The 24,050-nt window shown below is 40.8% G+C and overlaps 1 protein-coding gene across 8 annotated transcripts in view; it reads left to right on the plus strand.

The window, feature by feature from the left end:
- Positions 1-24,050, plus strand: part of daam2 (dishevelled associated activator of morphogenesis 2) — a 101,602-nt gene that overhangs the window by 10,737 nt on the left and 66,815 nt on the right. Inside the window, exon 1 of one of the 8 annotated variants that reach the window (XM_072366030.1) lies at positions 12,898-13,189. The exons of the other annotated variants lie outside the window; for them this stretch is intronic. The gene's annotated coding sequence lies outside the window, so the exon portion shown is untranslated. Of the gene's footprint in view, positions 1-12,897; positions 13,190-24,050 lie in introns of those variants that run through there. 8 annotated transcript variants of the gene reach the window in all.

The following is a 24,050-nucleotide window of genomic DNA, read 5'->3' on the forward strand; positions in this document are numbered from 1 at the left end:
CCTTTAAATGTGCGATTAGTAGCTAGGATGATCAGGGCTATGACAATGGTAAAGAGATTAGAAATATGGATGTGATTTTATTTAATCTCTCTTTTTTTTTTCTTTTTTGGTTGGTTGCGCTGAAAGTTAAGTAGCTATTTAATGCCAAAAGTTTGATAGAAAGAATATAGGTAGAAGTTAAGCATTATATATCACCTTAAACAGGCCTTGATGAAATATTGCTGAAAAAATTACTCAAATGTATTTGACTGATGACAATTAAATGAGTTTTTCCAATATATGAGAGAGGAGGTTGTTTTGCTTTTGGACCTCCTGGTAAGAGAATTTTATCGGTAAGCCACCAATGACTTGCAGCCGTGATTGATGGGAGTCTGTGATGTAGGGAAAGTATGATATTCACCACAACAGCTCCAAATTCAAGGAGAAAAAAATAAATGTATTAATTTGTCATATTATGAAGACAATTTGCTTTAAAAAAAAAACAAAACACATTTTTGGGAATTGTGCCAGGCCTGTCTCTGAATCTACCTCAGCTCCTTCTCCATCTCTCTTTCCTTTCCTTGAATCACTACAGCCCCTGTGTAGCACCCCGGTTTGCTGCCAGGTTGCCTTGGCGACAGGCCGCAGAACATAAACCGGTCGATGTTTGGGGAACGCAGCGCAGCGAGGCAGGAAATCTTACACATTCCTTATCTCTCACCCATTGGATGGTGCTGCTGTTATCCTCAGTAGGGAGCAGGAACCACATTTGCAAGAAATGGCCAAGTTTTTACTATTCACTCTATTTTCCACTTTTTTTTGTCAGATATTATAAAAATCTTTTGGGTCTAGGTAGTAGAAAGTAGTAAGGAATTAAATAAGTTTGAGGGGGTAGACCACTAATGTAACAGAAAGGCTGGAGAATTTCAAGAAATCTGATCAACCAGGGCTTCTTTTTTTAAACTTATGTGCACATGAAGACGCACATTAACACACACCCTATCGTGACTTCTTTTCTCACATTCCATCCAAGGGATGGAAGAGGAAAGGTAGCCCCTGGTCTTAGATCTGGCCTTTGACTGAATGGAGGGAAGAAGCCTTGCTGTGATTGTGCTTGTGTGTTGCGTACGTTTGCACACACAAACTTGCTTAGAACATTGTTGACAAAGTATTAAAACAGACACTGATCGTAAATCTCCCTTGGCTACTGACCAGTTCTGTGCAGTACATTTCCCAGACTTATCCTCTCATCTTTTTTCCTGATAGAAAGCAGAAAAAGCAGAATGATTTCATTGAAGTGTATTTTTAGATGTAGTGTTTGACTTCAGATGAACAGTTGCAGTCACATCTCCTTTTTCAGCTTTAAAGAGTTGACCGAACACCAGAGATGTGTCTCTCAGATTTGGGAGGTGTTGACAAGTGAAGAGCTTGAAGTTACCCTCAAGTCCCTGCATTGCTTCATCATCCACTCTTGACAATCAATGCTCATGATTTTTGATATATTATATCTGTTTGGAATGTGTTAAAAGGTCACAGAGTTCTTGTATCGCATCTCAGTGGCATATTGTGTGCACTGTAGGGACTGTTGTGGTCTCATAGTTCTTGTTCCTGCTGCAGTCTTGCTGTCTTGGGAGGAGAAAAGAAAAGTCAGACTCATTGTTCTATGAAGGAAACTAAGATGCAGGGAGAGGAAGAGTGGCGGGGGGAAAAATGCTGACCCACATTTTTTGTTGCACCGTGCGCTGGGACAACAGTTTGAGGTCTGACATGACCATTTAACTTAAACAGCATGTAATCAGAACAATGTGTGTTGATTGTACGTTGCCAGAGCAGATGTGATTAACTCAGATTTGTACTATTGGGGTCAAGGTTTTCATCCTGTTGAGGTTGCTGAATGAGACAACTGCTCATTGTGTTACTACTTTTCTTTGCTTGTACCCTGCACTCATATTTCTGCAACACTATTCGTTTTTGGAGAATGTGTAAGGAAACATCTGCAGCACATTTAATAAGCACTCTATACAGTGAGTGATGCCTGGAGTTTTGACTTCAGTGCGCTTGGATGCTACACTTGACTGGAGTTAGAATATCCCTAAGGATACACTTCTCACTGAGTTCAGTGGGAGTTACAATATTGATTACAGAGCTAAAACTTTGGTACTTTTTAATGTCAGCATACAATATGTTAGAGCTAGTTGATACCATGTGTGGTTTCTCTCTCTACAGCTAACAGATTTTAGAGATATTCTTACTGCTTCAACTGAAGGTGAGGAGAAAAGTTTCCAACACAGGGAGGCACAGTAGCTTATGCAGTTTTTGTGCAATTTGGTGCAAGTTTCACATTTTGGGAAAGTTGTTCCTTGAAGACATCTGAGGTTTTGCACAAGGATGTCCACACTATAAGTGGTGGAAGGAATTGTGTGAAGAATTAATACACAAGACCTTCCAGCTTTTCAAAAAAAAAAAGGCTGATTGAAAGCATTTTGTGAGATGCTCCAGCAAGTTAGTTAGTATTCAAACCGAAAACAGAACCTGTGCTGAAATGCCCAAGAGGCTGTGATGGAATTTGTTGCCCAATGTACTGTTGAGACATCAGATTAAAAAAAAGAAATCTAAATGGATGAGCAGAGTAAATTTGTTTTATTTTAAGACTTTTCAATTACCCAGACATTACAAAACAGTTTGCAACACTAAAAGACAGCACGGCTTCCACTTGGTTGGCAGTGCAGTTTTTGATTCATTCTTGTTTTAGGGAACATTTAATGATCTGGCATATCTTCAGAAGCTTTTTGTCCTTGCCACTGTTGGCACAATTCAGAAATGTCTTCCTAATATCCAGACATGAGGGCTTGACTTTTGATTCCTCCTCCAAGGTAAGAGCCTCGGTAGAGGCATGATTGTGCTCTGTATCTAGAGTTGGATGCACAAAGTGGCAGACATGCATGGTTGCCAGCTGGGTTTTCCATAATGCTTTGCTATCAACGATAATGCTCATCAACACTTTAGGGGGAAAAAACTGATGAGTTTAATAGTTAAATAGTTTTTTGTTTTGCTAGTGTTTGCTGCTTGAATTGGTACAATTTTGAAGCCTAAAAGGCTGAAAGATCTTACCCAAGCAACTTTATTGGATTTTTTTCTTTTCCTTCCTTTCTAGTGGGAGCTTGAAATATGAGGTCACGTTACCATCAAATTCAGCATTTGCCTGTACCAGCAAAATATTTTTACTTAAGTCTCCTTTAATGATACCTGTTACACTGAAAATCTGCTGCGATAGAAATGAGGGATAGGCCTTCATATCGTACACATTCACCTGAATGTAGACTTAATGAGTTAGTCAAAAGCCTTATCAGTGCAGTAATCCAAACTTGTGTAGGTGTTGTAAGTGTCAAACCAGATTTTTTTTCTCTCACTAGATTTGCTTCAGCAAGCCTAAAGTCCTGAGAATGAGTCGTGGTTGTTAGTTTGATTTGACAAGCATTGTTGGTGTTTGGTTGTGTGTTTCTTGTACACTTTTAGCAGCAGAAAATGAACAAACGTTCAGAAGGTCTACCGGCCTGTCTGTGTGTGCCATTAAGAAGCCAGATGGATTTCAGGGGCACGTGCCGCTGGTCTGCCGCTACAGGAGCCTGCTCTGGCCTCAGCTGGCTTTAATCAACACCATCATTTATCCCTCTTGTTGGGTAATCTTTGCACAAAGGACCCCAGAGCAAAACCCTCCTCCACCTCTTCTCTCCAACAACACTCTACACCGCATCGGGTGGTAGTATATATATTTACATTGCCTCTTCTACACATACAACAGTAAGAAGAGCCATACTGAATGAACACTCCTGCACTCCCAATAGGTCATCCAAGGGCACAAAAACATACTTACACAGCCCTAAGCTTTGAAAAAAAGACTTATTATAATCATTATTGACAAACTGTTGTCTTCTCATTCTTATTACAACTGGACTATGACCAATAAGATAAGTTGACATCTGGTTCTACATGTCAATAATGAGAGAGACCATCCAGGGTGTTATCAGAGAAAGGTGCAAAAGCCAGCATCTGTGATGGTATGGGGTTGCATCCGTGTCTATAGAATGGGTGACGTCATATGTGTGAAGGTACCATCGATGCAAAGGTGTATTTTGAAATTTTGGAAATTTTTGCTACTATTAAGGAGATGTCCGTGGTTATTTCATCAGGACAATGTCAGACCTCATTCTGAACGACTTCTTACAGGATGACCTCATAGACACAGAGTTTCTGCGCTTGACTGGCCTGCCTGTGCACAAAGTATGGTATGCACATTAGTCTCTTATTGAAAATGTACGGATCAGACAACAACAACCACAGACTGTTGAGCAGCTGAAATCCAGTATTCAGCAATAATGGACACATTCACCTCTGGAAAAACTGCAAACATTATTCTCTTCAGTTCTCAAACCATTAAAAGTGTCATTAAAAGGAGGCTGATGGAACACAATGGTTTATATTTTCTAAATACAATGACGTTGTTCAGTGAACACACTAAATAATTTCTTTGGACTCATGTCGGTTAACTAAAGGTTCAAACAAATTAAACATTTTATTGCATTTCAGAAAACTTCACAACGTTTCGGGAAATGAGGTTTTAGTTTTAATTGGCATTGCTCAGTAGCTGTAGGGGGTGTGACCAACTGCTACCAAAAAGTCTTTCCGTGACACAAATGGAAAAGAATGAAGTGACTAATTAATTAGCCTCTTATCAATTTAGCTTGAATGTAATCTCTGCTCACTTGAATTATTTACATATAAGCCCGACGACTTCCTGCAGACATGGTTGGGGGTTGCTTATCAGCTTAAACACTGGGATAGTTCTGTCCAAGCCCTGAAACTTACAATCTGGAGGACCCCTTTTGTATCCTTAAGTCCCTCTCAACTACTGAAGGATGTGTTGACTCAGTTCAATGCAAGTGACAATGCCCTCCAAGATGACTTTAAGGGAGTTCCTACTCAGCTGGGGAGTAGGATGTTGCCACCTCATGGAGTAGAATAGTAAATCAGTGTGACAGCATGTCTGACCCTTTCCAACTATAAGAGGCAGCTGGACAGTCATTGTGTGGCTGGACAAAACATGAGGCACGTGTGTTTGAGTGATACTGTTGAGTCAAAGGTCGACTGGTATTTGGTCGTCTATATGGTTGTAAAGGAAATCCTTTTTTTTTTTTTTTTTTTTTTTTTTTTTAAGTACATTAAAGAGTAATAACTACTGTATTTGTGCTGGAATGAGCAGCAGATCAGAACAAACTGTACTGACTAGCTGTGGAGATAAACAGGACGTGTTTGTTTTTATTCTGTCATCCCTGGAGAGCTCATAAGATTCACTGCAGTAAAGTGCAACACCCGACTCTCACTCACAGTGACACAAGACACAGGAAGGCATTTAGAAAAAAAGGTTTAATTTTGCATTTATTTTCAGCTGAAGTAATCCGTGGCTTTAGTTGGGTTGTTGGACCCATTATGGTCACTCCAGACTAGAGGGTTTGAAAGTAAAATTGGTGGGCTATTTTTAGGCAATCCACTTCCTCTGGTTTGTGATTAAATCTTTTCAGAGAGAGCACAACTTTTTTTTTTGTTTTGTTTTTTCATATTGCCTTCAAAGGTTTGTCCAGTTGTTGTTTTTGCTGTCACAGCAAATGCATAGTTATTGTGTTCTGTTTTTTTTTAAATTATTTCTGTACATTATTGACGATTTTATCACAGTTCCTTGAACGCAGCCTTTTATTATGTAATTAGAAATTGGGCTGCATGTTTTAGTTTATTTGGAGCCCTGACCTGCAATTTCAGCAGCAGTGAACAACAAATACACCCTGATCACTGGCGCCCTGAGTTTAAGGTAATGGGACTTTTGCTGTTCAGGGACTGTTGTCTGTGTTCACTGGTGTAGCCGGGTTCAAAAAGCTCCCCACCAATAACTAGAGCTTAAGGGTCATGAAAAAGGGCCAAAGGCCACGAATGCAGACACGCACCTGTTTAGAGGGGGCCTCTGTTAGCAGACAGATGACTCCCAGATGTTACTGTGACAGTCATGACCGTGTGTGGTGTCACAAAGAATAAGGGGCAAACCCACTGTTTGGAATAGAACTAAACATTTTCAGCACACTTCCCAGACTTTCTCCACCATACATGGACCCATGTTCAGCCTTTGGAGGGATGTAATAGCTTTGATTTATGTTGCTTTGAATGGAGTCTAAGAAGAGTCATTATTGCACCTGGGAAAGCTCAGGTGGACTTGGGTTCAGACTTTGGCCAGCAATAAAGGTCGATTTTGAAAAAAAGATTGCCATTTTTAAAAAAATCTTTTCTTTTTCTTTGAATGCCAGGATAAGAATAGTATGTTAGAATGTCAGTTGTACAGCTAGAGAAGGCTCCCCATTGAGAGAGGTCCCTGTGTTGCCAGTATAATAATAAATTGTATGAAAGCATCTGGAAAAAGAGCATGGGGCTTCAGTTTTACCATCAGTCTTTTTTCCCCCATCACTAATCTGTCAGTCTCTGTACTTTCCTTTATAGCTCAAAAATGAGCCATGAAAAGTGAGTCATTATAACGAAAGTGTGATTTTCATGTGGATGCTTTGTACTTTGCAGGTCTTATTTCTCAATTCTGAAGGTGTCAATTTTAATGGTGAATCTGTGCATCATCTCAATTTAAAGAGCCTATGTTATGTTCATTTATAGGCACATGATTTTATTTGGGAAGTCTTGGCTCCTGTCTCTTTTAGGGGTCACTGTAAATTGGAATAAAATTGCTTTTATAAGTGGCTGTTAAAAAAAACTTCTGTAAACACACACTTCACCTGGCTGGAATGAGTAACTGCTGCTGTAATCCAATTGTGTTCATTTTTCTACAGAGTGATTGGTTCTGTAGTTTCTTACCAGACCAGGCACATGATCTAGAACCAAAGCAGGTCTTTGTTGGTCAAAGTAAGAATCAGACCTGGAACAAGGAGTGTTATCATCCAATGGTCTTTCCATTTCCACAAATAGGCTTATTACCAGTTTCACATGTGCTTTGACAGTGAAAGTTGACAAAACAGCAAGCTAAATTTACTTTATACTTAACTGCAAAAGGTGGAATCGGGCTCTGCCTCCTCAATGGAGGACATGCTTGACAGCTTCCCTCATCGCTGGCGTCCACCAACGGGTCCTCTGGTCACTGCCACCACAGGCGCAAACAACCTTAAGGCCACAACTCTTGGAATGGAGGTCCTGAACATGGTCCACCCAGATTCAATGTCCCCAACCTGGTATGGGAGAAAAATTCTCCCAGAGGTGCGAGTTAAAGACCTCGTGAACAGGGGCCTGCTCCCAGTCACGCCGCTCCAGGTCACTCCACCATTACCTACATGGGCATTGAAGTTCCCCAGGAGAGCAATGGAATCCATGGGTGACACCCCCTCCTGGATGCCACCCAGCAACTCCAAGAAGGCCGGGTAATCTGAGCTGCTGTTTGGTGCATACGTACAAACAACAGTCGGAACCTTCCCTCCTGCAACTTACAGCCGCAGTGAGGCAACCCTCTAGGCAACATATAGGTGCACAGCCACGGGTTTTTGAGCAGTTTGTCTGACTCCTCTCCTGAGACCAATGGGAGACCCTACCAGGGGCTACCGGCCTGACACTACAACTTTCATGATCATGGAGATACCCCTCCACCACATTAAGGTGGCAATTCTACAGAGGGAGCCATCAAAACATTTGGCTCTTACAGCCAAACCAAAACCATTTTGCTTCCTATACTTAAGGTTTAGTAGAAGCAACTCCAGTGTATAAATGAAATGTTACAGTGTGAAGTGGTGGCTCATTTTTTGTTTTTCGGGTGTTTAAAACCTTCGTCTGCCCTCAAGGCGTTGCAGAAAGTTCAGATGCATTCTTTTTATGTGGGAAAGCTCTATATATTATGGAAATGGAAAAACCCCAAAAGCTTAGTATAGCCTTTTTATTAGGGCTGCAATATTAGATGAAACCATTGCACAATTAATCAAAGTCTAACAGTGATGGCCCTCATGCTTTAGGATCAAGGTATTACATCATTGGTTAACATGCATGATGAAGCTGTCATGAGTCAGTCAGTGGAAAGCTGAACCATTGTCCAAACATGACAGTGCTTAGCTGGCACACATCCAGGCAGACACAAGAGGTACTGTGGGAGCAGGCAGTTGAATGACCTTTGACCCTGCCCAGTCTGCCTCCCAGACAAAAGAGCCATTCACATGGTGGTACTTTTTGAAAAACACAGAAAAAGTGCTTTGTACAATTGACAGATAATCCTGGGGTTGAAGTTAAGAGCAGATTGCTTGTCACATATTTGTGATTGGAAGGAAAAAAAGAGTTAAAGCAGAAGTTTATTATTGAAAGAGTAAGTAGTAATTTATACAGGGGGGTGTAAAGAGTTGGAAAGAATGTCACCATGAGGACATGGTGACTATAATTAGATTTACGGTTTACTGTCTTATTGTGATTAGGTTACTTTTATACAGAGGATTTTGAAAAATGGGGTAGTACTGTGCTCCCCACTATCATGATTTATAGCAAGAATATAATTAGACCATGTGTAAAAACGTGCCCTCATATTTATATTTTTGAGAGTTCAGTTTTTGTGAAAGCTGTGTTATTTTTCTCTGTGGCAATTTATCTCTGTGTGGGCGTTAAGGAAATGGTTGTGTGCAAAGTGCTGTCAAGGAATTCCTGCCTTAAACAAAACAAACTTAAATGAGAGCTGTCTGGTTCAAATAATCCCTAAATAATACTTTCAGGAACAACATGTTGTAAAACATGACTGTTTGCCATGTTAGCCCTGGCATCTGCTGGATTGAATGGACAACTGTTGCCACTTCTCCTCAGTGACAACCCTGGAAACACCATCTTTAGATATTTCAGACTTCCTCACAGCTGTATCTTTACATGTTGACAGGTTTGACTGCTCCTGTACATGAGATATCTGAAGAAGAAGTCCTGGTTTATATCCCTTGAGGGGGACCACCTTGGATGACCCACTTTTTCTTGTCCAATATTATGTCGACTTCTTGTCCAACATATCACTAAGAGTGAAGTTCTCCTTTTACTGCCTCTTTGACTAAATTTATGGAATATCAGTAATGCACAGTAAGTCCACATCCACTCTGTGTGCAGGAGGGTTTCGACAGAAGTTTAGCAAGCTTCACACAACTGACTGACAAGTGACTGGCAGGTTATCTACAGCTATGTGTCATTTCATGGCATACAGATTTTCAGAAAAGAAAACGCTCGACCTCTCACACAACAGCTGGTATCAGTTGTAACATTTGCAATTCACTGTAGGAAAACAAAACACCAGCCTCACTTTTGTTTGAAGGAATAACCATGGGGGGACAGTACAAGTTTACCAATGCCAAGCCATGGTCTGCGGTCACCTCCTTGGCACACAAAGTGACAATATGGAGATGCACATGATTGTCTAACCACTTATTTTCTTTTTTTTCTGCAAAATGAATGTTGTACAAGACAAATAAAAACCAACATAATCTTAAAAAATAAAAGAGGAGCAGATGGGCTCATGGGTTGGTTGGGTTCTTATCCCATCCATCCATTATCTGCTGCCTCTCTGGGGGTTGGGTTGCGGGGGCAGCAGCTTCAGCAGAGAAACCCAGACGTCCCTGTCCCCGGCCACTTCCTCCAGCTCTTCCGGGGGGACCCCAAGGTGTTCCCAGGCCAGCCGAGAGACATAGTCTCTCCAACGTGTCCTGGGTCTCCCCCGGGGTCTCCTCCCAGTGGGACGTGCCCGGAACACCTCACCAGGGAGGCGTCCAGGAGTCACCCTCCCGGATGACTAAGCTTCTCACCATATCTCTAAGGGAGAGCCCAGACACCCTGCGGAGGAAGCCCATTTTGGCCACTTGTATTCGCGATCTCGTTCTTTTGGTCACTACCCACAACTCGTGACCATAGGTGAGGATGGGAACGTAGACTGACCAGTAAATCGAGAGCTTCGCCTTCTGGCTCAGCTCCTTCTTCACAACGATGGGTCGGTTCAGAGCCCGCAACACTGCTGACACCGCACCGATCTACCCATTAATCTCCGTTCCATTTGTCCCTCACTCATGAACAAGACCCTGAGATAGTTGAACTCCTCCACTTGGGGAAGGATCTCATTCCCGACCTGGAGAGGGCATTCCACCCTTTTCCGGGCTGAGGACCATGGTCTCGGATTTGGAGGTTCTTATCCCCTCCTATATGTTTATATTTCTTATGATGGATGACACAGGAGTAGCTAAATTGCATTTAGCACAAATGGAGCTTGAATTTTGTCTGTTCTTCGGGAGTTCCTCTGGGTTTCCTCCTGTGTTTCGGTGAGGGAGACGTTACCCTGGAGAGAAAGTAAAAAAGATGGAGAAAAAGGCAAAAAGTGAAGTGGACATCATGGAGATAAGCTGGCTGTGTCTCTGAGCTGGGTTAATGGATGCATCCCCGGGGCTTGCTTAGGAATGCACCCAGGCATTACCGCCAGCAACTTGGTCTCATCTGTCTTCTGTCTCCAGAGAAAGATGACAAATGGTATTATGACTCCTCCTTCCTCCTTTCTTTAGCATATTAATGGCTCTTGTTTGTGTGTGAGTGTAAATGCTGGAAGGACGGTTGTGGGTTCTGATTTATAAGCTTTGTGACAGATTTTTTTTCTTCTTTTTTTTTTTTATTAAATGTGCGCTTGTATTGTTATAGAGCTCTTGTGCAGGATGTGACAAATATAAAATGTGTTGTTGTTGCTTTTAATCTGGTGCTTGCCCTACAGATGTTAACAAACCAGCATCAAAACAGCAAAACAAAAGAGGGAAAAACTCTTAGATGACCTCTGAACTATATATATATATATATATATACACACACATTTGATAAGTGACCTTTTGTTTTCAAAGATCTAGGTTGTACTGTTGATCTGTCCATAATGTATTAAGGTCCTGATTGACTTGTAGATATTCTTTCACATATACACACTGAATAAAGAGAGCAGGGGTCTGTACAACAAGGCAGGTTCAACAAACAAAAATGGTGTGATGATGCTGGTTATCAGACTTAGAAAGTCAATACAGGTTTTTTGACCCTGACCACGAGCTCTTTGATGTAAGAGTGATGGTGTTGGCACCAGATGATCAAACACAAACATAGATCTGGAGCTGCATTTTCACACAACAAGAACAAACTGTGATCTTTAACAAATATGAGAAAAGGAGCACAGTTGGTGCACTAAAGCCCAGGAAGGAGCATTGGAAAAAGTTGGTGAACATGTGCATGCGTAGAGTAAATTGGTTGACTTAATCTCTCTGAACGTTTCCATGTATGGTTAAGTCAAATGACCGTTCATATTTATGACTATTCATTTGATGGTTAGCTTAGCTGGACTAACACCCATAATGTCCCAGTACACGACCATAGGAGTGAACTCGACTTATCAAACAAAGTATGTCCGACTCCACTACGTTAGGTGGCAATATGCCCCTTTTTGAGTGTTTTCCAACATGTCTTCCAACTGAAAAGGTCACATAGGTATTTTCAACACCCCTCAATAAGACCCATAATGGTCTCATGGCCACTTGCATATTCTTTTACTGTAATTATTGTCTGTGAGGGCCTGTATGAATATCACCATGTGGGCATATTTCAGGCAGGGGGACAGTTTGGCTTTTTCTGGTTTACCTGTTACTCAACAGACTAACACCATTGGGGGAAAAAAAACTAGTTAGCTGGCAGAAAATTGGGACCATGATCAGTACATTTCCTACGTGTTGTATGCTTTATTTGTTGTAATTTATGAAATTAATTAAATGAAAAGATACTTGATTCATCTCAAAGGGAAATTCTATAATTATCTGTTACCTCTGGGTCTAAGCTCAGGATGGGAACTGTAGACTGTGTGCAGAGTGGCTCGGCCAGTTTGAGTCTTATTTATTTTTTTATTTTTTAAATAATCTACAGTTCTGTGTTTAATTTCAAGAACATTTTGGCCATATCTTCTCTTATCAGCTGCAGCCCACACGCATGTGTCTTAAGTTCATATTTAATGACATTCACAACTTCACAGGTTTAAATTTTTTAATGGCTCAGTGATTTATTTATTTTTATTTTTTTTGTGTTGAAGAAAATTAACATGTTTGAACATGTGAACCAATTTGGAAAAATCTGCATTCATTCTTTTTTATTATCATTTTAAATCTTTCATTTTCCAAGAGAATCATTGGTTATCATTCAGTGCTTTTTCTCATTTTGATCTCTTATCTCAAATGTAGCCTGATCTTGGTTGACGTTGATCTTTGCCTCCCTATTTATCACTCTACTTCACTGACCTGTCTGTGGCGTGGTCGTCCAGCTGAGCCCCCCAACCCCCCTGCACACAATTCCTCACATAACATTTGGCTGAGCTAATGCTGTGAACTTGACAACAAAGCCAACCTTCTTCTCAATGAACGTTGATTGGATCTCAGGAAAATCCTTTTCCTGTCTGAGTCACAGGGGTAATTACTAATGGATAATGCCCCATTTGGCGTGACCGTGTGAGTATGTGCCTGTGTGGATGTGTGTGCTTTCATGTGTGTTAAAGATGAGACGACACACAGGATTTTGTGATATCCCTCCATCCATGACATTTATTTTCTGTACACTCAGTGAGGGAATAGATTGGGTGGAGTTAGCATTACAGGCGGGGTGGGAAGCACAGGCCACAGAGGTTCACTTCCTTACATCTTGCCCTCTTTCTGTGCCTCACACACCACACACACATGCATTTATATTCACAGAAAATCTATCTCCTTTTAGCTGACATCCACATTGATGCTGGGGCTGGAATCCAGAAAGAGAGGGGAGGGGAGATGAGTGATCAAAAAACAGAGAGGGAGGGGAAGAGGGAGCAGGGACAATGTCAACAGCTCAGCTCCCAGCTCAGTCAGCTGAAATCCAGAGCTCGGCTCAGAAGCTCAGAGGGGAGGCAAACAAAACACAGCAACTTCTCTCAAACTAAGCGAAGACATGGAATCTGGACTTGACACACACACTCCTAAAGGCACAAAGAATTATATGAGACTAGAAGATGCAGGAATCATTTAAATTTCTCTAAGTTTGCTTTGCGGAGTGGCTCTTTTTTTTTTTTCTCTTCTCCATTGTTAGTGACGGGACACGGGACAATTCATCTGTCTGTGCAGCCCCTGTGAAGTGGGTGAGTAGGAGACATTCTCGTAAGCCTTACTGGTCATTGAAAGTAGTAACACTGAAGTGCTGTTCATGCAATGGGAAAGTGCACACACAGGCTACAGATGTTCAACGCTGTTTGTCCGTGCCCTGCATCTTGCTGCTCAATCTCGCCAGGAAACGCAGACTACTGCAGCCGATAAAATAAACAGTAAATCAGATTATTCAGTAGAAAGCAAAAAAAGTAGCTGCAGGGAAACACAGGCTCCTGTTTCCATGTTTTGTGTTGTTATGATTGGATTTGAAATTTTTTTATTTGTTTTAAATACAGTGGCTTTAAAGCTGGGTAGTGAAACGTGTGTGTTCTTTATGTTTGGGCTCTTTATTCAGCCGTGTTGACAGCACTGCTTGCTGTATCCCCAGTGTGCTGGTGCAGAGTTTGAGCAGGGCTTTCATATCTGTGATGGTCTTGAATTATTTTTAGCTGAGATTCCTTGATTTCTGAGTCACGGAGTGTAATTTTCTCTGCAACAGTGAAACAGAAACAGTGCAGGATTTCAAGAATGATTTGGATTCCGGGTAATTACTCTCAGAGGCGGGATGTTCACATTGGTTTCAAACCGAAAAATCTGTCACGTGTTGATGAGGACTTGATGTAAAGTTCAAGGGATATGTTTGGCATTTAAAAAAATTAAAGGAGGATGGAACATGTTGTGAAATGGATGCAGGCCAATTTCGGGACGGATACCAGAGCTGATCACTCATGTTCATCAATCACACCATCAGCTCTGTGCTGTGAGCACTAACCTGGCAGCCACATGTTACATATCTCCTCCCAGCTCAATCTAATTTATCTAATTTTATCAAGAGAAGACAGGACTTGATGGTATCTCAGACCAACATGTTATTTTCTTAATTTAAATAATGTTTGTGTCCTCTTTCACAAGAACGCTTAGAGCTCAGAGATCATCTTGATTGTAAATCCTGTGTGTGTTGAAAACACAGTAATTGAATTACTGCACAACCCATTCAAATAGCCTCCTGTGAAATTGATTAGGAATGCTTACTTAGAGTTCAGCCAGTCAGATGACGTATTGATGGACAACTATCTAAACTAAATATAAGCTTCAGCATTTGTGGACATTTTCCCAGAAGCTGGACTTTTAAAATGATGGTGAAAGAGATAATGGCGATATGAAAAAGCAGAAGCAGATTAATCCTTCAACATTTGAATTGATGGTGTAAAGGTTCATCAAAAACTCTTTAAATTTCAATCCATGAATGTTCTCTTTGTGTTTTTGGATTTTGAACTGTCAATGTAGATAATATCAATTTCCACCACATTAGAGGCTTACTCCTCAGGCTGCTAGAAATCCTCCTACATTCACGTGCACTCAGGGGAAAGCAGAGTGACATCTCTAAAAGATTTAACATGTTAGGAGAACATTAATGATGCACACATATTCTACATGCGCCCTCTGCTGCTGTCAGCTTTTGTGGGGCTTTTTATATTTTATCGACCATTACAGATGCATGAGCTGCTCTGTCAGGATTAAAATGAGTGCGAAGGATGGTTAGTAAGCAACAGCCGGCCTTTTATCACTCCAGCCCTGCTACCAACAGGTCCCTTAATGGCCTGTTCATTAGCACGAAGAGGAGATGTGTACTGTGAAGCTGCTTTAATCTGATCTTTTAGGATCCCCTTCATATTGTGTTTACAGTAGACTACTTACAGTGTCTGCAGGACAAAATTCCTGGAGACTTCAGGAGGAAGGCTGCTGCTCCTCTCCCTCACTGGAAGTCCCCACACTGAGTGTGTGTCAAATGGCGCCATTGTGTTTGTGCCAGTGACACACTTTCTGTGCCTTATGATGTGTAAGCATATCTCTTCCTTACAGTGAATCAATTCAGTGTGGCATTACTGCAGGCTATTTTAAAAAATGCTGGTCACTTCAGAGGGCTGTCCCTATCTGTCTCGCTAAAACTGTCCCTGAGGAGCATTCCAGACATTACCCAGAAGCCCTCTGTCCTAGATGCTGCAGCTGTTGACCTCTCACCCAGGCAAGACACGTTGCTATTCAGTCTGCAGCGCAATGAATGAGAAGTCAGACAGTGGCAAGGTAACAAATGCACATCAATTTAGAACTGCTAAGCAAACAAGCGAGGGCTGTATTCAGTATAAGCACAGAATAAACTGGTAACTGTTGTCTTTTTGTGCTTCGATGGTTCAAAAGTAGCCTCTTAAGCCCACGTGGATAAGTTCACTGTACTGGTGGAAACTGCTTGTTCACTCTTAAAGACAGGACTCTAGGTGCTGGAAGAACACAGAGTCTCTGGGAAGTCCGGCATCGTTTCTCTCCTGAGAGTCATGGTAACCAACTCTGAGGTTGTATTCATGCCAACTTTTCTCCCCACATATAATAACACGTCTTTAGTTAAAGTGAGAGCTCGTGACTCTGGCGCGTTCCTCCTTGATGAAATAAGAAAGCAATTTGACACGGCAGGATAGCGCTTTGGGGTTCGAGGGATACGGATGCCAAGTATTGGATTTCATTCCGAGCCCTGTTAATATGTGGGAATGTCGGGGCCTGTGGAATGTGGCGTGGCTGACTTTCTTCTCATTCCCAATACTAATAACACAGTTATCCAAGTGATCCAGTCTATTTGATGAGCAGAGATGCACCCGTTGCCCAGTGCAGAATTGGGTCAACATCAGGCCTGTGCCTCTATTAGTCTCCCCACCTGATTCAACCTCTGCCCTGAGCCAACATTAACATCTGTATTGCTAGAATCCCACACAGCATTTGGCTGACTGACTTTCCTTGTGCAACATGTGGATTACCTTAAGAAAACATCCACAAGCACTAAGCCTTAAGAATAAAAGATGCTACATGAGATGGAGCCGAAGGACCCTTTTTAAAAGGGCACATCCTAAATATTTGTCTCCAAAGTTGTCATGATCACTCAAATTGTCTTCTTCTGGAGTTTCAACTTTCATTAAACAACGTGCCATGTGTGGTTCGTGGCTTCTATGGAGAGTTTAACATGTTTATAATAATTTGCTTCAAGCTGCAAGTACATGGTTGGGTGGCTTCTGTCTGGAGCTCCTACGTTAGTTTTGGTTAAAGCAACAAACTCAACAGCACCAGTGTAACAACCCCCTGCTACTTCATGTGGTCTGCACGATAATGAATGTTCCTTACATCAGGAAATGGCATTTTTTTTAATGAATCAAACTAAATGAAATGGCTTTTAATGACATCCCTGGAGGATTGGAAAAATCTCCCCCCTTTTATTTTTCCAGTGGTTTTAGTTGAGGCATTTCCGCTTAATGGATGAGGTGGGTTACTGTGCCTCATGGCCTTGTTAAAACCAACTGTGCTTATATGTTTGTTTTCAATGAAGTGGTAGCCAATAAGACCTCTGAGAATTCTCAAAAGTTGATTGTGAAAAAGTTGACAGTCTAAGTGTCCATTATGTAATGCTGAAATGTTACCACATAGAGATGATTGAGATCTAGCTTCATTACAGAGTGATTTTGATTGGTGGAAAATTATAAGCAGAGTCTTTATTGATTGACATTTAAAATGAAAAGCAAGTAATTTCTCTAAATGTAATGTTTTCTGTCTTCCTTAAAACAGATGCATCTAGGAAAAGACCAGGGAATCACAAGTATTTTGTTATTCTTTTGCCCACGGGGGTTAGAAACATTTGATAGTACTTGTTAGATGTTTTTCATCACTTTGATATACAAGTCTGGCACGCATTTGTGGTCAATTTGATATCTCTTACCACAGCTCTAATGCATGTACGGTATGATGTCACCAAAACCATCACTCTCAACACACTGTAAGGTTGTAAATCTTTAGCAATAAATTGGAAAATAGATGCTGTAATTGCCTTTGTTGTTGCTGAGTTGTGGCTAAGTTGTGGTTGGGGGAAAAAGTCCTCAAATATCCGTGTCTTTATCTTGTGTTTTCTTTCTTGTGGCAGATGTATAGCTTGTTTATTGCATGGTTGGATTCTACATGTGTCTCATCAGGTAAATGTTTAGATGTATCATTATTTTACTCATCATTTTACTTTTTGTTGCTTTTTGCTGTCACTTGAGGACTGGAAGAACTAGGAATGTTGTCTGCTCTTGTTTGTATTTTAGCTGTTGTTGGTCATTCTAGCTTTTCCCTAACTCACAGAAAAAAGAAGTTATAGTTCCTCTTCAGTCTTTTTTTTTTTTTTCTTTTTCTTTCTTGTTCTGCTCTTAAATTTTGACCAGACAGCATTGCAGAGCAATGGTCCGCTTTTAAGAAGACTGCATAAAGACTATGTAACCTCTGCAGCCCTTCACTCTGTGTGGAGGGAGAGCTTTGAGGACAGGAATGAATGTTCCGCTATAAATCTGGCTTTAACTTTGCGTTGAGATGACACACTTTGTAACCAGGCAAATGACTGCAATTCAGATCTTGTGTCAAGATGCCCCATCCCCATTTTGAAAGGTTCTGCCATTGTTGTTCATATCTATGATTGGTGAACTCTGCAAACATGGGGTTAGAACATTGTCTTTGCACTGGCTGTCTGACAGCTGTTTGTAAACAAGTGAGAATGAAAAATGCCTCTCTGTTTGAATGTAATTGCACTTGCCTTGGAGCCTGTCTGGAAATATTTAAGCAACACTATTAACCACAAGCTATTAAAGTAATTAATAATAATTGTAGTTGTAGGCAATTTAAGTGGAGGTACTTTGGCTTTTCGTTCCTTATGTTAAGCATGGGGCTGACTGTATACTTTATGAAATCCTTATGGCTCTGACCGAACACTCACTTCCTTAACATTGTTCTGTTGCAGTTGTGGGCTAGTCTAGCTAGTCTTGTGGGGTGGGCTACATGACGAAAAACACGAGCTGCTTATGAGTAGGTCATGTTGTTTCAGAAGGATAAATACATTATGAGATTTCTTAGTGCATGTTTTGCCACTGTCCCATATGATCCTGCCACAGACTGTCCTGGTGGTGACACTGTCTGAAGACACTCACAGTTCAAAAGCTGAATAGGGTCTCGGCTGTCTCACTCTTGCAGCTTCCTCTGACTGATTGCCGGGATGAAAGGAAGTGACCGACCGAGGGAGACCGTAACCAAAAGACTGAGTAAAAAGAAAGTGGAGCATAAAGAGAAGGGTGGGTTTCCGATCGTCTCCTGATTCTTGACTCTTTTCCTGGAGGATGCACGTAGGCATAAGGGCATAGACAATCCTTATCTGTAACCTCTAAACCCTTGGAGAGCATGTGTGGATGGAACTCAAGCAAAGTGCAGATGAATTTCATATAAGCAAACATTTAGCTCAAATTATAGTGCTGCTAGAAAAGATATGGTAAATGATTTATGTTGCCTTCATTTTGTTTGCCAATGAGATGAGGTCTATGCTCTAAATGCAAAGGAGCATACTTCTTGAGGATCAGATGGACATGGACTGCTGTGCTGTTGTCTACCCTGTCAGGCCCCAGCAGAATTGTCCAAACCAAATCATCTGGCCTATTGTCCAGGTCCACATGAGAAAGAGTCTCATTAAAGCGCTGGTCCTCCAACATGAAATCCCTGGCAGAATGTGTGCTTTCAGTGTGAGTGCAGGAATGTAGCGCATGCAAATGCACCATGAAATAATGGCAGTTCCTCAACTGTCAGCTCTGCTCATTTGTCAGTTTAGGCTGTAGCTCACTGCTAACCATAGAGACTTTCATTGGAATAGAGGGGTGATATCATTCCCAAGGAATGCAAGTCAAAATGTATACTGAAGACTTAGTGCTGTGTGTTTCTGGTGCATGTTAGTTTATGTTATTTAGACCAAGAGTGTGTCTTGTTATTAGCCATGCCAATTGTTTCAAATCAATCACATATCGTTGTTTCATACCATTTATCTGGCCACCCATGCTGCTGAAGTCCTTGTAATTGAGGAAGCGATGCATGAATAAGATTACTTTAATCTTTGTTGTTAAAGAGAACAAACAATAATGTGTATTTGTATGTGTGTAATGCTGGGGATGCTTGCCCATATGTTGCTCAAATGTAGCTGATAAGCTGTACAGTGTGGCCTCTGACTTGAACAGGGTAAGATGCATGATGTGTACATTGCCTGCCCCAGGCAGAAAAAGAAGCGTTGGTGGGCCAAACATCCGATGGGATCCATGGGGAAAAAAAAAGTTTTCAGGTCCCAGGTGATCTGGCCTGAAGCCAGTGGTTTTGGAGTGGGGAGTAATGAATTGAGGGTTAGTCCCATTAGTCACTGGTCAGACAGGAAGACTGTTGAAAGGGAGGGAAGGGCAAGTCGGGGGCAACAACAGACAAAAAGTGGCATGACTTCAATATGTTCAAAACGTGCGTGAAGAGCTACTTCATGTCAAATTAATGAGTGTGAGTAGTTCACTGCCACATCAAAGAATGCATTCATTTTTCACATAGCAGTACCAGACCGCGAGTACCCACAAATATGGGATTATGTAGACATGTGCTAGCACAACATCATTTAAAAGCTTTTTGTGTGCGTTTACTTCTCATGTTGGCATGTCAAAATGACTTTGGTCAAACACTTGATGATTTTTACATCAGTGAAGAACCTTATTGATTTTGAAGACGGAATGCCATCTGTTATGGGTTCATGTTCAGTTTTAAGGGTGTGATTTGTCATAAAAGTTCAAATTCTTGCTTTTCTCTTTATGCATTAAAGTCCATACTTGATCCTTCTCATGGCTGAGTTATTTTAAGAGTAACTTTTCTTTGGATGTTCTAACAGAAATTTCTTTTATGCAGTAGTCTGCTTTTCCTTTCACATTGTGTATCTGCACCCTAACTAGAGCATGTGCTCCTGGCATGAGAAGTGGATTCAGCCATGTTTTCTACCTCCCAGTTGGTGATAAATGTAATTTCCAGTGTTACCAACGAAACTACAAAATTAAAGTACTGAAGTCAACAACAAGACCCAAATTCTAAACACCTGTACTAAATCCCACCCTTGCCATTTGCAGCTGCTAAAACAAAGCCAGTTTCTTAATCTGCATTGCATTTTGGCATCATGGTCATGTCTGTGCCAGCGTGGCACTGCTGCTCCATCTCTGGCACTGGGTGCTTACGCAAGTCTGCCTTTTCCTCCTCCTCCTCGTCCTCCATGGCCCAGCACCCTGCAGGAATGGTCCTCATTTGTAGAACCCTGAAACAGTGCAGTGTGTGAGCCACAGGCTCAGCTCTGATCTTTTATTTAGTCCCTCTTCAAAATCCTTTTTTGTATACACCCGTTCTGCTTGTTACCAGTTTTATTGTGGCTGCTTGTTTTTTCCTGCCATTCTTTCACTCACTGTAACTGCTTGACTTCAGATGGGAAAAGGGGTTAGATTAGAATCCACTCATCTGTCTGTTTGCAAATGTGGAAGGAAGAGGTAGGTCGAAAGAAAGCAGTGTGGAAGTGGGAATGATTGTTTAACATAAAATGAGCGGGTGAATGATTCAGCTTTTTTTTTCTTTTTTTTTTTTAAACTTGATCCAAGTTTGTACAAGTATATTGAATAAGAATTTTAAAAAGCAGTGGCTTTAGTTCTGATTTTGTGCTCTGAACTGTCAGTAGTGTGTTGGCAGATGCTGAGCAGAGAATTTAGATTAAGCAGGCACAGATGTTTGACAGATATACACCTCTTCTTCTCTCTCTTCCCTGCACTCTCTGACAATCACACAGCAGCAGCAGCAGCCAGTCCTCTCCTCACTACACCCCCCTTCCTCCTCCTCCACTGACCTACTTCCTGACGCAGGGGATGAGATGATGATTTTAGTGCTCTGAATGAGAAATGGCAGCACTATCTCCCTTTCCCCCCCAGTCTTCCTCGCTCGTCTCTTTCTCATCTCTGTCTCTTCACTCAGCTGCTCTTCAGACCCTCCCAACACAAAGCATGAGCAAGCTTCAGTCTGTCTAAGGGCTCTTGGTGTGCTTGTATTAAAGCACTGCATGTGAATGTATACATGTCTCCATCTGAATCATGAGTGGGTGTGTAGGAATGCATCTAAATTTTGACAAATATGTGCAGTGTTCGCATGACGAAGATGTTTTTGTATGCAAAAAAAATCTTGTATGATATAAAAAGGAGTTGCTTGGTGACAAATTCCTAATTACTTCTGAACCTCCCAAACCAGCACGAGTTGTATTCCATGTCAACCTTTCCATTTCATGCCACAGATTTTCTTGAAAATTTATGTTAACACTTAATTAAAACGTGTTATGGATGATGTTAAGATGGAGCTGTGTAGGTAATAGAGTAAGGAAAACGTAGTAGTTGTCCAATTCTTCATCTCTTATTATACAACTGCAACATTCTGCGCTGCGGACAAACTTGACTATTTAAAGATCTGTCATAAGATCAGGTTGCAAAATCTTTTGAAAAAATAGTTTCGACCAAATTGATTGCAAGGTGCATTGAGGATGATTAACAGCTCTTTTAGAGATATAAAGTACCTCCACAGAAAGACAACAAAGTCTATTCAGCAAAAAAACTAAAAAACTTTAGACGGAAGAAGTAGATGATGAGCAATAGTAAGGAACAGTGACAGATGTTACTGTCGGAGGGGGGTTGTTGGAGGATAATGTCACTCTATTCACCCTGAAATAGGGGAATAATGGAAGATGACAAAGGGGAAGGATAGTGCAAAAATTAAAAGCCTAGAGATGGGGGGGGGGGGGGTCTCTTAGGTCACATATGGCATGGACATGGTTACTTTGGATTAGCATGTCATTCACAGAATGATAAAGGTTACACGTATACTCTGGTCTTATTTTTTCATCTATTCAATAGATACTGTATAACTCTGTGTATATAGTGTATATGTTTTGGATTCCTTTGCTTACTTTCTGTGGGCATCGACTGGAAGCAGGCCAGCAGGACTTGTGATGAGTGAAGACTGACCGCACATGGGGCTCAGTGGGGGAATGAAGATAGAAACAGACACACATAGAGACACTGGACAGCAGGTTTAGGTTGTGTGTTACCCTGATGGGCTTTAAAACCCCTGCAGAGCTGCCTCTTTTCTATTAGCCCTGACCAGCTGTCCACAGCAACATTAACTTGCTTACCACCATAAAAAATTTAACCTTTATTGCAATAAAACCCCTTTTATTGTCCATATATGTACCTTTTTTTTAAGTATAAGAGCCAGAGAAAAATCTTCATGATTTACCTCAAATGTTTTTATTTTTATTTACCTTCATATCACTGTTTTAAAGTGCTGTTCTGTTCTGCTTTTTCCACTGTTCCCGCTGACTCACTTCACTTTAATTTTTATCTGTGATCATATGATACACCTAATTTTAGCCAACATGCCATGCTTGGCTATGTATGGTACAGGGAAATGTGGTGTCTCTACAATGTGCTCTCACTGGACTTTGCACAAAACAGTTCTCTTAAATTATTAACACCATGCCTCTGTTTCTGGTTAATGCAAGGGAATGAGGCAGAGTGAATGTTTACCCTGTGCTGTTTATCTGTTTGGGTTGCACACATTTTTGGTGAGGGTTCCTTTCATTTTCAGTAATTAGCATGAGTTGTTGTCCCTAATTACGGACTCTTTCATGGTGGGCTTTAGACAATAAAGCTGTGTAGACCTCAGATTTTTTTTTATGTTGACTGTCACTTTAGTATTTCAAGTGCATTGATGGTTCAAAGTTTAGTCAACCAGTTAAAAAGCCCTTTTATCGCTAGATGAATTTTTGTGTTGTCCCTTTGCTGTAATGTTAACATTAAAGCATATGCTGTTTCTAAAGTGTGTAAGAAAACGACTGCCCCGGTGCTCTTCATTGTCGGTAAGTGGCAGCAATCAAGGAGGCAAACTAGGATATAATGAAGTGCAGCAATGTAGTTAATTCGGAGTACCACGTTCCTAGAAAAGCATTTTAAAAATTGTTATAGGACTGTCGGGTTTAAATTATGGAAAATCTCTTGCTTTATGCAGTATGACAGCAGCTATCAAGCACTCTGTACAAGCAAGAGAGGAATGTTGTCCAAATGTTGTCAGATTTGTATTTTTAGTGGGGGTTTTTTTTCACAATATTATGCATAACTTTTACTTTATTAATTTATTTTCATCAAGTTTCAGGTTTCCCTCTTCAGCGCCAGCCTCTCATCCAGAAATATCTGCTCTTGTCTAAAAAACAACTTCTCCACTTCCCAGTGGTTACATCCATCTTTTATATACACTCACACTATGTTTAAAACAATGCTCTTGTGTCCTATTTTCAGCCAGATCTAATGTGAGTCTGTGATTAGATTAGATTCAACTTTATTGTCATTGCACATGTCACAGATAAAGGGAACAAAATGCAGATTGCATCTAACCAGAAGTACATAAGCAGTAACTGTAGTATAATGTGATATATACAGAAGTGCAAGTCTATGATATCATGTATAAATATGCCTATTGCTACAGAGGGATATAACTGTAAGTTATAGGTATGACTATACAGTATATACAGTGTATATACTGTAGTGCAGTGGGGGATGATTTATAATATATATAAAATGTACAGTTGTCGAGATATTTGTTTTGTACATTAGTGCAAGTGGAATATATGAAAAATACAGGAAATAGTGTAATGATCACATTAGAGCAATGAATTGATATGAATCATCTTGATCCATTCCTCCATCCACCTGAAAACACTATTTAATAAAAATGTAATCTGGATTCTCCATGGTAACCAAGCAAGACAACAGGATAAATACGCCTCTGTTATGTCAGAGATGAACAGGGGTATAAAGCAGGATTGTCACCTTAGCTGATGTAATATCAGATGTACCGTATACATGCACAAGATGCCATACATGCTATAATTGCTATAATTAATCAGCAGACTGATGCAATAACTGT

This window comes from Leuresthes tenuis, unplaced genomic scaffold, assembly GCF_036924035.1.
Source record: "Leuresthes tenuis unplaced genomic scaffold, fLeuTen1.0.hap1 SCAF_15, whole genome shotgun sequence".
NCBI lineage: Eukaryota > Metazoa > Chordata > Actinopteri > Atheriniformes > Atherinopsidae > Leuresthes > Leuresthes tenuis.